At 35.8% G+C, this 14,201-nt stretch overlaps 1 protein-coding gene across 1 annotated transcript in view; it reads left to right on the top strand.

Annotated features, from left to right (window-relative positions):
* Positions 1 to 14,201, top strand: part of bma (SCY1-like protein bma) — a 1,113,807-nt gene that overhangs the window by 348,918 nt on the left and 750,688 nt on the right. The window lies entirely within an intron of this gene.

The following is a 14,201-nucleotide window of genomic DNA, read 5'->3' as shown; positions in this document are numbered from 1 at the left end:
AACATATTCGCGTCTTAATTACTACCATTATAGGCTCGTTACATAATGTACTATTTTATGTCTTACCTTTATATTTATTATCTGGATTATTTATTGAAGTTTCAATAAGGACATGAATTGAATTGTTTATATATATATATATATAGGACAAAGTTTCACTGTGTTTTTTTCCTTCATATCTTACATTTATTTTATTTTTATTATTTTTGTGAAATTTAGTATGAAGTTAGATTAGTTGTAATTGTGATAATTAATGATAACAGTAGTAATAATAATAAATGTTGTTTTACTATTTTATTATTAGTAGGTATTATTTTTGTTTTGAAGATTCAAACTGTGCATAGTTACAGCACGAATGGCCGTACGGTCTCGTGCGAAGGATCTTGTGTACACGAGTTTGTATAATTGTGTATCAATAAATGCACTTCATTCATTCATTCATTCATTCATTCATTCATTCATTCATTCATTCATTCATTCACATTTACTGTGGAATCCCGGCCATCAAGTCACTCAACTGAGTGCGCTCCTTGTATAATGGCATTTGACTTATTAGTCGAATACATGAAGCGTTGGATTTCCACGCTGATAATCCGGTTTCGAATCCGGTGAGTCCAACTAATTTGTGGTGGACAAAGACGGTGCTTGCTGGTAGGACTTCATTAATTAATCATCGTCACACTGATTTTGTCCAATAAACGTGACAGAACTTTGTGCGTTAAACTTGAAAAGTTGCTTGTTGTTTATCGTAGCCCAAATTATGAATGTTTACTATATGAATTATGAATGATTCAATATAATTTAAATGCCTTTTATTGCCCTATTTTTGTTGTTTTTAGAGCCTTTTTTAGGCGCCTAAAATACCACTTTTAGTGCCTTAACTTCCGATATCTGATGATGATGATGATGATGATGATGATGATGATGATGATGATGATGATGATGATTAGGGAGCGGATTTTTATGTGCAAAAAAAATTAAATATATTTATTTTTTATGTGCTAAAAGTACGAAAATGTCTGCTAAAAATAAAAATAAATATTTTTTAAAATATGACAAAAATACCTTACTTAGCTTGAAAAAAAAATGTTACTAGGTACTCACCAACCACACTTGAGTGCTAGTATTTGGCCGAGAATTGCAGTGAACAACAAAGATCATCTCCAAATTCTCCATCACAAATGCATGCCGGTTATTTCTGAACAACGACTTATACTGTGAAATTTTTCACATCACAGGACGTCAGACGTGCATATTTAAAGAGAGGAAAGTCACGAACACATACACCGTCAATTTCACCTACAGGCACACCTTCCAATACTTGAGCAACTTTACACACTTTTTTATATCCACTGTTTTTCCCTTAGTACTTCTACTTCTGAACCTGGTAGAGAGTCTAGTTTAATTTCCACGGCACACACCTCCCTGTTTCAGACAACATGTTTTTGGATGTTTCGAGTTTTTCTTATGGTGTCACACAAAAAGCTTAGATTTGCTAATAGGAAAGCCAAATTGTTTTTTTTAACAACTATCTTTCAGTATACCTTGAAGGATACCGATTGACGAAGCCCGATAACAGGGATTCACAACAAGATATATTGCCTTACTTGATAGACATGAGCGAGAGGTGAGAGATTTGTTTAAATTAAATAATGTTCATACCGAGCTCTTATCCGTTGTGTTTTACAAACAAAGCGTGGAATGAAATCATCTTCAGCAACAATAAACATTCCAAATTATGTGTTGCAAGATCTCTCCTCCTTGTCCATGTTAATTTATTCTCTAATAATAACATTGATATGCTGCCTAGCAGTTCTCAGAACTTGAGGCGATACTATTACAAAAATGGATCACGGATACACCACACAGCGCGTAGAAACACGAAGCAACCAAGAATTCTTAAAAAATAACGTACCTCTGAGTGACATAATTGATTTGGTTTCGAACTATTTAAAAGTTCTTACTTACTTACTTACAAATGGCTTTTAAGGAACCCGAAGGTTCATTGCCGCCCACACATAAGCCCGCCATCGGTCCCTATCCTGTGCAAGATTAATCCAACCTCTATCATCATATCCCACCTCCCTCAAATCCATTTTAATATTATCTTCCCATCTACGTCTCGGCCTCCCCAAAGGTCTTCTTCCCTCCGGTCTCCCAACTAACACTCTATATGCATTTGTTGATTCGCCCATACGTGCTACATGCCCTGCCCATCTCAAACGTCTGGATTTAATGTTCCTAATTATGTCAGGTGAAGAATACAATGCGTGCAGTTCTGCGTTGTGTAACTTTCTCCATTCTCCTGTAACTTCGTCCCTCTTAGCCCCAAATATTTTCCTAAGAACCTTATTCTCAAACACTCCTAACCTATGTTCCTCTCTCAGAGTGAGAGTCCAAGTTTCACAACCATACAGAACAACCGATAATATAACTGTTTTATAAATTCCAACTTTCAGATTTTTTGACAGCAGACTAGATGATAAAAGCTTCTCAACCGAATAATAACACGCATTTCCCATATTTATTCTGCGTTTAATTTCCTCCCGAGTGTCATTTATATTTGTTACTGTTGCTCCAAGATATTTGAATTTTTCCACCCCTTCGAAGGATAAATCTCCAATTTTTATATTTCCATTTCGTACAATATTCTGGTCACGAGACATAATCATATACTTTGTCTTTTCGGGATTTACTTCCAAACCGATCGCTTTACTTGCTTCAAGTAAAATTTCCGTGTTTTCCCTAATCGTTTGTGGATTTTCTCCTAACATATTCACGTCGTCCGCATAGACAAGAAGCTGATGTAACCCGTTCAATTCCAAACCTGCCTGTTATCCTGAACTTTCCTAATGGCATATTCTAGAGCGAAGTTAAAAAGTAAAGGTGATAGTGCATCTCCCTGCTTTAGCCCGCAGTGTTCTTGTAAAAAAAATATTTAAATAAAAAAACTCCGCGATTTATGTGTTTAGAACAGATTTCCTGAAAATATGTATGTACATATTTTTTTTTGTGAAAATATGTGTTTTTATGTGAAATAAAATTCGGGTTTTAAAATTAAAACTTCATGTTCGGAATTTTTAACTTTGTTAATTGTGCTTTGTCACACGCAAAAAGAATATTTAATTACATAGGAATCCGCTCCTTAATGATGATGATGAAACTAAGAGTATTTATTTTACACTGCTGTATTCAAAGTGGTGTGACGGTATGAATTTCTTGGTGAGCGGTTGGCTCTATATCGATCCGCGATCTGAGTCACGCAGCGAGTTTAATGGTCTGTCAACAGGGAAACTGACTCCGCGGTATGACGCAGGGGATCCTCGCTGTCCGACATCTGTAATGGTTTTATCAACATTTAATAGCTGACCCGAGATGTAGGCTACCGTGCACTGCACGTTGTCCAGTCAGTCGGAGTAGCGGTGCAATAATTACCCCTAGAATGCATACCCCACAAAAACTTATGTTTTGATGTCATATCTTTGGATGACTTTCAACAGCTCTCAGATCACAGGCATTCATTCACTACTTAGAGTAGTTTCAACTCCTCAGTAGGCTGTGAGTGAATCTATACATGAAAATGTTTTTATCTCTTTTCTAAATGTACCCGGTTGTGGTTAGGCGGCCGGGTAGCTCAGTTGGTAGAGCAGCTGGCTACGGACTGGAAGGTCCGGGGTAACAGGATTTTTTCTCGTTACCAAACTTTCAGAACGGCCCCGAGGTTCACTCAGCCTCCTATAAAATTGAGTACCGGGTCTTTCCCGGGGGTAAAAGGCGGTCAGAGCTTGGTGCCGACCACACCACCTCATTCTAGTGCCGAGGTCATGGAAAGCATGGGGCTCTACCTCCATGCCACCCAAGTGCCTTCATGGCATGTTACGGGGATACCTTTACCTTTACCTTTACCTTTTACCCGGTTATGGTTACAAAAATCTGTATTTTTACTTAACTTAGGAATGTGAAAAATATGGAGTTTCTAAATTTGAGGGTTTCGAATTTTCTTAAAATTGTACTTTTTTGCCTCTTTGTATATTTGTGCTATTATTCTGTTTTTCATTACATAGCTATTGAATTGCTGTAAAATCACATAATATTTAAACTTTTTTGGTAGACTCTAAATTGGGGTTGTAGTACGCAGTATTTTTGAGGGGATCCAAAGGAACAAAATATATAGTATTTCACATAAAATATGACAAAAATTCAATTTCAACTCATTTATTTTTTTTTAGTTAGAATTTATTCTTGTTTTCTTTTTAATTTCTTTCTGAGTGGTAACAAAATCAACAGGTCCAATTATCATCCTTCTTTGTGTTCTTTGCTCTAGTAAACGTTCTTTCTGTTTTGGAACACGGCGGTCTTTATCACAATTAGACCTACAGTATTAATTTGTTTTGCATTTGCAACTGCATATATCAAATAGTTGTTTGCTTCTTCTTTGAATTTTGCAATGTTGTCATTTTAGTTGTCGCCATGTCGTTTCTTACAAGGCTCCATTAAGTTTGTGTCTTGTTCATGGTAAGCACGAATCAGTTGTAATATTCTTGTATGACTGACTTCGGAATTTGTCTTTACCTGGATTTCTTTAGTTTTGATAGCAACTCTTTCTCAAATCTCTCCAACAGTAGATTCTTTTCATTTGAAGTCAGATTTTAATTCATTTTTGACCCATAGATAATATTTCATTACGTCATGATAGGTAGGTAATTGTGATGGGTTCAGCCCCTCTGGAATTGCGAATGCAAGGTAGAAGGTAAGATTTCTTGTATTAATTAGAGATATTCTAATTCAAATACCCTGCAATATAAGAAGAATGAATTTCCATTAATTTTATTATATTAGTTATATCATACCTAAGAGTTTTGTGATTATTCCCAATTTTCTTATAAATTGAGGTTTTTGTAACACTTCAAAATGAAACAACAGGGTACCAAAAATATGCCGAGTCTTTTAACATGTATTTTTTAACACGTTCTTGGTATCCAGTTCAGAATAAATCACTGGAGAATGTTCTCTCACAAAAAAATCTGAATCTCAAAATTTTGTGAAAATTTCAAAATGCAATGCTCTTGGGACACCTCTAAGTATTAATCTAGAGAAAATATATTTTGCATTGTTCTTTATGATATGACCCCACAACGTTTCCCTGGTATTACATTTTTATTTCATAAACTTCATATTTTCACTCTACCCTAGTACACATGTTTCATTACTTCGTGGGCTGGTTAGTAAGCCCAGGTATACAGGCACGTTGTAAGTTTTTATAGCCGTTTCTTGTCATTGTGTTATTGATGGCTGTAAGTGTAAGAGGTGATGATATAAACTCTGGTGTACGTATCGGGGCATGGATTTAAATAAATGAAACAAGCTAGATTTGTTTTATGTCCCGCGCTAAAGACAGGAAAAACAAGATTATCTTGTGTGAAGTGCAACAAAATGGCATGCTCAGAACATAGGAGAGATATCTGCGTTGAATGATGTGCAACATGCTGTTCTTATCCTGCAAGCCTCAAAATAATACTTACTTATTTAAAAATGGCTTTTAAGGAACCCGCAGGTTCATTGCCGCCCTCACATAAGCCCGCCATCGGTCCCTATCCTGTGCAAGATTAATCCAGTCTCTATCATCAAATCTAATTATATGTAATTTTTTTTTAGTTCAAGAAGGGATTCAAATTCGTTAACCCCTCCATTGTGTACGCCCTTGTGTAGGCCCAAATTTGGAAACCCTGTAGGATGTTTATGTATACAACGTAGAAACGCTCTTACACTTACACAGAGTAAAGGTTGATAATACTGTGATGCGAGTAATATTGTGATAATTCTTTTTGAGAATGTATTACAATTTTACTGAGCGAGAGGAAGATCGTTTTTTTTTTTTTTCCGTCAACGTATTAAGGGAATGTTCGTGGACAAGTTGCCGCTCAAAACCGGTCCTTCTCTAGCGCAGTAAAATTATAATAAATTCTCAAAAAGAACTATCACAATATTACTCGTATCACAGTGGTACCACCTTTACTTACTTACAAATGGCTTTTAAGGAACCCGAAGGTTCATTGCCGCCCTCACATAAGCCCGCCATCTGTCCCTATCCTGTGCAAGATTAATCTAGTCTCTATCATCATATCCCACCTCCCTCAAATCCATTTTAATATTATCCTCCCATCTACGTCTCGGCCTCCCCAAAGGTCTTTTTCCCTCCGGTCTCCCAACTAACACTCTATATGCATTTCTTGATTCGCCCATACGTGCTACATGCCCTGCCCATCTCAAACGTCTGGATTTAATGTTCCTAATTATGTCAGGTGAAGAATACAATGCGTGCAGTTCTGCGTTGTGTAACTTTCTCCATTCTCCTGTAACTTCATCCCTCTTAGCCCAAAATATTTTCCTAAGCACCTTATTCTCAAACACCCTTAACCTATGTTCCTCTCTCAAAGTGAGAGTCCAAGTTTCACAACCATACAGAACAACCGGTAATATAACTGTTTTATAAATTCTAACTTTCAGATTTTTTGACAGCAGACTAGATGATAAAAGTTTCTCAACCGAATAATAACAGGCATTTCCCATATTTATTCTGCGTTTAATTTCCTCCCGAGTGTCATTTATATTTGTTACTGTTGCTCCAAGATATTTTAATTTTTCCACCCCTTCGAAGGATAAATCTCCAATTTTTATATTTCCATTTCGTACAATATTCTGGTCACAAGACATAATCATATACTTTGTCTTTTCGGGATTTACTTCCAAACCGATCGCTTTACTTGCTTCAAGTAAAATTTCCGTGTTTTCCTAATCGTTTGTGGATTTTCTCCTAACATATTGACCACCTGTACCCTACATTTATAAAATGAATCTAAAAACTCGGGGACAAATTTTGAAACGTTGTAAGATTTTTTATTTGACTCGCTAGTAATGGAAAAAGTCCCTATTACAAGATAAATTGGATCTTCGCAAAGATGTGAGGTATAACATACATTACTCTAAATAGAAAAGTTCAAATTAAGCTACGGTGGTACATTAAACATGTGCACGAACTTCCGGTTTGTCTTAATAATTGACGTCTTCCATACACAGGATGTTGGGAGTAATTTTGTTGCAAACTTTGAGAAGTGATGGTAGATGTTATAAGGAACAAGTTTTGCTAATGTACACATAACCCGTGGTACTACAGTATGATGCTGTATTTTCTTATAATCGTATTTTGAGTCCCCTCTATTAAGAAATCCTCTTTCTCATTTCAATAGGAGGCGAGAAACTGAGTTGTAATTTTTATGTTGTGTATTACACATTACTACCAAATGTTATTTATAGCGCTGTGAATTATATTTTAGATCAGCGGTTCTCAATCTTTTTCAGTGACGTACCACTATTTTTGATTTGGAAAATTAGCTGTACCACTAACTAAATTAGTCAGCGCGCCTGGCCGCGAAACCAGGTGGCCCGGGTTCGAATCCCTGTCGGGGAAGTTACCTGGTTGAGGTTTCTTCCGCAGTTTTCCCTCAGTCCAATACAAACAAATGCTGGGTAACTTTTCGGTGCTGAACCCCGGACTCATTTCACCGGTATTATCACCTTCATTTCATTCAGACGATAAGTAACCTAGATGTTGATACAGCGTTGTAAAATAACCCCATAAAATAAAACTAATTAAATATATAATGGAAAATCTTTAAGTGTCGCTCCCAGGGACGTAATAAACTTTTCTATACTCCAGTACCAATAATTTGCGTGTTTAATTAATAAGCACTTACTATTTGCATTTATTTGATGGAGTGTTCCATAAAATATATAGAAAAAAGCTATGATGTGTTTATTTTAAAATATCTTATAATAATTTATATTTTTATTTCACACTTTAAGTACCACCCAGCAGTGGTTCATGTACCAACAATGATACGAGTACCATAGGTTGAGAAGCGCTGTATTAGAGGAATTTCTGAAAGTGGAGTCTATTCTGTTCGTGCATGCATACGTACCGTTATACTATTGATTGTCGATCATCTTTGAAGATTCTTGATTTATGTGTCGGCCCTATCTGTTAAGATTTTCCTACGCATATTTCGTAGATTTAACTTTTCACAGACACCTGGAAAAAATATAAACTTGAAATCTGGGGAACATGATGGCCTATCTGTAGAGCCTCCTTTCCTGATTCACCTTCAAGAATAAAATTGATCCGGGCGCGATGATACAAGGACATATAGGGACCGAGGTCTGCATCGGACGTTTTCGCTCGAGTGCCAAGTAGTTCATAGGATAATCCGATAGGTAGCGCACATGCATGATGGGTAAAATTGTTACGAGCGATAAATCCTCGAACGGTATAAGCCGAGCGTTAGACATTCGTTCCTGTTACAGTGATGAACTTTGTAGTAACATCATAGATGTTTATCATTTCAAAACTTTGCAGTGTTTAACTAACCTCTCCATAGTACAACTACAAAACTTGCTTTAAAATGTAATATAAATGTTGTAGGTAAATTTCCCCCCCCCCCCGCACAGGAGTGATTTTGTTTTTGCCACATCTGATGTTATTAGATGTAAATGTAATTATTATAAACGAAGAACACAATCACGATAATGCAAGAACTGTGTCAAGTTTTCTAGTAGTAATAATAATAATAATAATAATAATAATAATAATAATAATAATAATAATAATAATAATTAGTGTATCAATCTTTGCGTCTGTAACACTTGTGCAGCATGATTATTCGTTTTATTATATTTTCTGTGACGTTATCTCTGTACCAATATTGTTATTAATCTACTGCTATATCAATAATATTTTGTAAAACGTTTCTACATTGTCGCAGTATATAGGCGGAACACTATGTATGGACCTATCATATTATATTCTGTATGTGGTAAATCAAATATTGAATAGTTATTAATTAGCAATAATAACTGTATAGCGAAGTTTTTCATACTATTTTATTTATAACTTCATGTTCCTGTTTTGGTACGTTCCGTTGACTGTTCCATTAAACGTTTGTCATAAACGCAGAAAATAAAGCCTTATTTTTACCGTGTGAGCAAAACATATGTGTATCTTATCTGCCGCCTTCCATACAAGATAAGACATGTCGGTGAGATGACCTTGTACCGTGCTTCTATTTATTACGAGCGTATCACGACCGATCGTATCTCCGACACTCAACCGACTTCAAGCGAGCGATTTAACTCCAATGCAGCACTCTGATAGGGACGTTATAGGAACGCCGCCGAATTCATTACCTAGCAAAAGAATTGATTTTGACAGCTACTTTCACTTTCCAGAGTTTGTAACAAATTCAATTCGACACCCTGTGTTAGATCAACAGTGAGAATACAGAAAATTATATTTGTACGGAGGACAAGATGATGGTAATGTGTGTAATAAATACAAATGGAAAGTAATACGTAGCTGAGATGACTTACAATGTTGCTACGCAACCATAACATTGTTTAGACTGTTTTAACTCGGTCTTCATTTCCTGTGATAATTTGTTTATACTGTAAGATATTCACTATAAATTGAACTCAAACGAAGTCAATCTTATCTCCATTTTAATTCAGTTAAATATAGAGTGCTTCAATCGCTTGCAAATTATCCCAGCGAAGAAATGCATACACAAAATATAAGCTAAACTCTTGTTTCTTAACCTACGTAACCAAGGTAAAGAGAGTTCTATCAAATTATGCTACATAGGCAAAGGCTATGGAGACGCGTAGGTGTTACAAGGAGGTACTGGGTAGACCATCTTGCTTTCATAACCTCAGCACAGAGTAGAATGGAACAAACTAAGGACATTCTCAAGAAAATAGTTGCGAATTGGAAACACAGGAGGCTGTTCAGTAATCTTTAGCTGTATGAAACGAGTCAAAGTCAGGATTGAAGAAATATCAGAAGAAAGCGAAATAGGGGAAGGAGTACGTCAAGGATGCCCTTTATCATCTTACTTACTTACTTACTTACTTACTTACTTACTTACTTACTTACTTACTTACTGGCTTTTAAGGAACCCGAAGGTTCATTGCCGCCCTCACATAAGCCCGCCATTGGTCCCTATCCTGAACGAGATTAATCCATTCTCTATTATCATATCCCACCTCCCTCAAATCCATTTTAATATTATCTTCCCATCTACGTCTCGGCATCCCTAAAGGTCTTTTTCCCTTCGGCCTCCCAACTAACACTCTATATACATTTCTGGATTCGCCCATACGTGCTACATGCCCTACCCATCTCAAACGTCTGGATTTAATGTTCCTAATTACGTCAGGTGTTGTGTAACTTTCTCCATTCTCCTGTAACTTCATCCCTCTTAGCCCCAAATATTTTCCTAAGCAACTTATTCTCAAACACCCTTAACCTATGTTCCTCTCTCAAAGTGAGAGTCCAAGTTTCACAACCATAAAGAACAACCGGTAATATAACTGTTTTATAAATTCTAACTTCCAGTTTTTTTGACAGCAGACTGGATGATAAAAGCTTCTCAACCGAATAATAACAGGGATTTCCCATATTTATTCTGTGTTTAATTTCCTTCCGAGTATCATTTATATTTGTTACTGTTGCTCCAAGATATTTGAACTTCTCCACCTCTTCAAAAGATAAATTTCCAATATTTATACCTTTATCATCTACCCTGTTTAACATCTACCTGGAGGATCTGGTGAAGAATTGTTTTCAGAACATGGGAGGGATAATATTAGGTGGAAGAAGAATTAAGTGCATAAGATTTGCTGCTGATATGGCGATGTTAGCAGAAGACGAGACGATACTAAGGGATATGCTAGAGGAGCTAAATTACAGCTATGAGCTATAAGTATGGAATGAAGATAAATGCAAACAAGACGAAGAAAAATAAAGAAGGTAAAATTTCGAGTACTAAATGAAACAGTAGAGCAATCAGACAGCTTCAAATACTAGGGTAAGTAGTAATATGAGCTGCTGCCAGGAAGTCATAAGGAGGATAGCAATGGCCAAGGAAACTTTTAATAGATCTTCTTCTTCTTCTTCTTCTTCTTCTTCTTCCTAAACACGGTTTAGGCCTTTGCGACCTGTTCCGAGGCTAAGTGTTTTCAGTCAAATTGGTCACTCCATCTTCTCACCAGTCTCCCAACGTCTCGGCCTCCAAATGGTCTGTAAAAAAAAAAAAGCTTGCTGTGGAAGCCTTGAAGGACTCATTCTTAATACATGTTCTTTCCATTGTTTCTGATATCTTTGTATCTCTTCCACCATATTCTCCTGTTGTAGTTGGTTTCTAATATCTTTATTACGTAGTCTATCTCTTCGGGTAACTCCCAGTGTTGATTTCAGGAACCTCATATGTGCTGCTTCTATTCTTGATTTATCTTTAGTTCTTAAGACCCAAGTTTCACTTGCGAATTTTACGGCTTGTTTTGAAGTAATAACTTTTAATAGATAAAGGAGCATATTCTGCGGACCTCTGGAAAAAACTAAGGAAGAGACTAGTGAAGTGCTTTGTGTGGAGTGTAGCATTGTATGAGGCAGAAACACGAACATTACGACGAAATGAAGAGAAAAGACTAGAAGCTTTTGAAGTATGGATATGGAGAAAAATGGAGCGTGTGAAGTGGACAGACAGTATAAAAAACGAAGCTGTGTTGTAAAGAGTGGGTGAAGAAAGAATGATGCTGAAACTGATCAGGAAGAGAACAAAGAATTGGTTGGGTCTCTGGCTGAGAAGAAACTGCCTACTGAAGGATGCACTGGAAGGAATGGTGAAAGGAAGACTAGCTCGGGACAGAAGAAGATATCAGATGATAGACGACATTAAGATATATGGACATACGGAGACTAGGAGGAAGGTAGAAAATAAGAAAGTTTGGAGAATATGGGTTTGCAGTGAAATACCTCTCTTTGGGCAGAACAGTTAATTATTTATTTATTTATTTATTATTTTGCTAATAATTGTAACATAATTTATAAAATATACAGAGAAACTTTAGCTCGTTCCTGAAAGAGTAGAACTCGTGCTCAGGGGCGGATTCCTGAATTGAAATTAATAATTATACAATACAATTAATAATTATACAATACAATTTGCAATTATAGTATATAAATTTAAATTTACAATTTTTCAAATTTTTAATAAAATCCATACACAACTTTTTAAATTTAATACTAGAAATATTAGAATTGACAAGATTAGGATATTTAAATATAAATTTGTTATATATTCTTGGGCCTAAATTACTACTATGATTAAATACTGTAACAGTGTTGCATTTTGGTTCAAACAATCTTAAAGAATTCATATCTTTTGTTTCATAACTATGAGAATACAATTCAAAATTATTTAATCTCAGGTTATTTAGCGTCTGAATGAAATGAAGTTGATAATGTCGGTGAAATGAGTCCGGGGTCCAGCACCGAAAGTTACCTAGCATTTGCTCGTATTGGGTTGAGGGAAAACCCCGGAAAAAACCTCAACCAGGTAACTTGCCCCGACCGGGAATCGAACCCGGGCCACCTGGTTTCGCGGCCAGACGCGCTGACCGTTACTCCACAGATGTGGACGATTTTTATGTATGAATTTTATTAATACAATATAATAAATTTGTCTTACGTTAAGTACGTTAAAGTCTATAGACAAATTTTGAGATGGAAAATCAATAGATTTATGAAGACATATTTTAATTATTTTCTTCTGTTAATAAATAAAGTGGATTAAAATTGGATTTAAATGTATGTATGTATGTGTCCCCTAAATGTGTAATTGGAAGTGTCATCACTGAACAAATTACGGGTCTGAGTTTGTTTATATATCTGTCTGTGTCATCAGTAAATAGTTGCCTAATATTCATAAAGGAATACATTTGTTAATGAGTCAAGCAAGTATCATAGCATTTGGGAATTCGATGGGAAGCGGTGCGTACTTGATTGTGGCTATCACTGAATTGTATGAACTGAGAACTACCTAGTTATATTAGCAACGTATGGAAGTAATTGGGCAGGGAGGATCATTGTGCATAACTTATATGAAGGAGAGGACAGATACACTATAAATGCATCAGCCCTCATTAGCATCGCATATCAGATATAATATATGCTAATATGTCCAAATATTACACGTTACTGAGACAGTAGCTACATCTGAATATATACAGTATGGTCCGGCAGAGAAACAAGCAATTATAAATAGTAGGTTATTGACTGAAAAAATTTATTAATTTTCAGAATGACATGTGAGGTCATAAAAAACATAAGTTAACTCCTTAGTTCTCAGTGATAAACTAGTTGTAATAATAATTTTTATGTTTTATATATATATAATTATATTATAGAATAATATAATACATTATAAAATTATGTATCAAATTCGTTTCATATTTTTACTTCTCATAGGAGTTTTGTTTTTCCATTTTCAGCGCTATCAAATCATTACATATTTTAATTGTTGTTGGGGTCAACGTCTCAACTCTCATTATAAAGGAACTCTAGAGTGTAGACATTACGGTTAATGACGGATTTATTATTTAATTGATTCAGTTTATTTTATTTGAGTACATAATGTACCTAGATGTATTAATTGTATGTGTATTATATTCCGCTGTGTCTATTGCTAACTGGTGTGATGTCAGTGCCAACTCCTGGGAGAAAGCAGAATTTCACGCTCAAACTGGTTTGAAGATCATTGAAATCAGTCCTGTTACATCAAAGATGCCGACGCGAAGTCTCCATACTTGTAATTCCCTATACCCTGCTGTAACCAGATGCAGTGTTACTAATTTCATCTGGTTTGAACATTCCTTAATGTGATCATAAGCATTTAAAACTCGGGCAAACAATAATTGTTCCCTTGTTTACATTTTGCGCTTGTAGGCTTCGCTCTTTACACAACTTCACAAACAATAATCTAATGGTGTAAGATCGGGTGACCTCGGTGGACAAGACATGACACAACCGCGACCAATCCAACGCCAAGGATAAGTTTTATTGAGTTGCTGATCATTGAGCCATCTTGTTGATATACCAACCCGTGTTGCCAAAGAAACATCCTTCAAGTATTAAGGTTAATACATGCACAATTGCAAGTTGCTAACTAGACAAAGGCAGTAGTACAATCTTATGTCATTTTGGTTGCGTCTACATCAATATGTGCAATTATGCGGAGATAGAAAAGGAGACTCATGCCTGATATTTTCAAATTGCTGTTTTTGGAAACTGTTAAGAATAAGACATGTGT

The sequence above is a fragment of the Periplaneta americana genome, chromosome 14, assembly GCF_040183065.1.
Source record: "Periplaneta americana isolate PAMFEO1 chromosome 14, P.americana_PAMFEO1_priV1, whole genome shotgun sequence".
In the NCBI taxonomy this organism is placed as follows: Eukaryota; Metazoa; Arthropoda; class Insecta; order Blattodea; family Blattidae; genus Periplaneta; species Periplaneta americana.
This window is presented reverse-complemented; position numbering and strand designations above follow the sequence as displayed.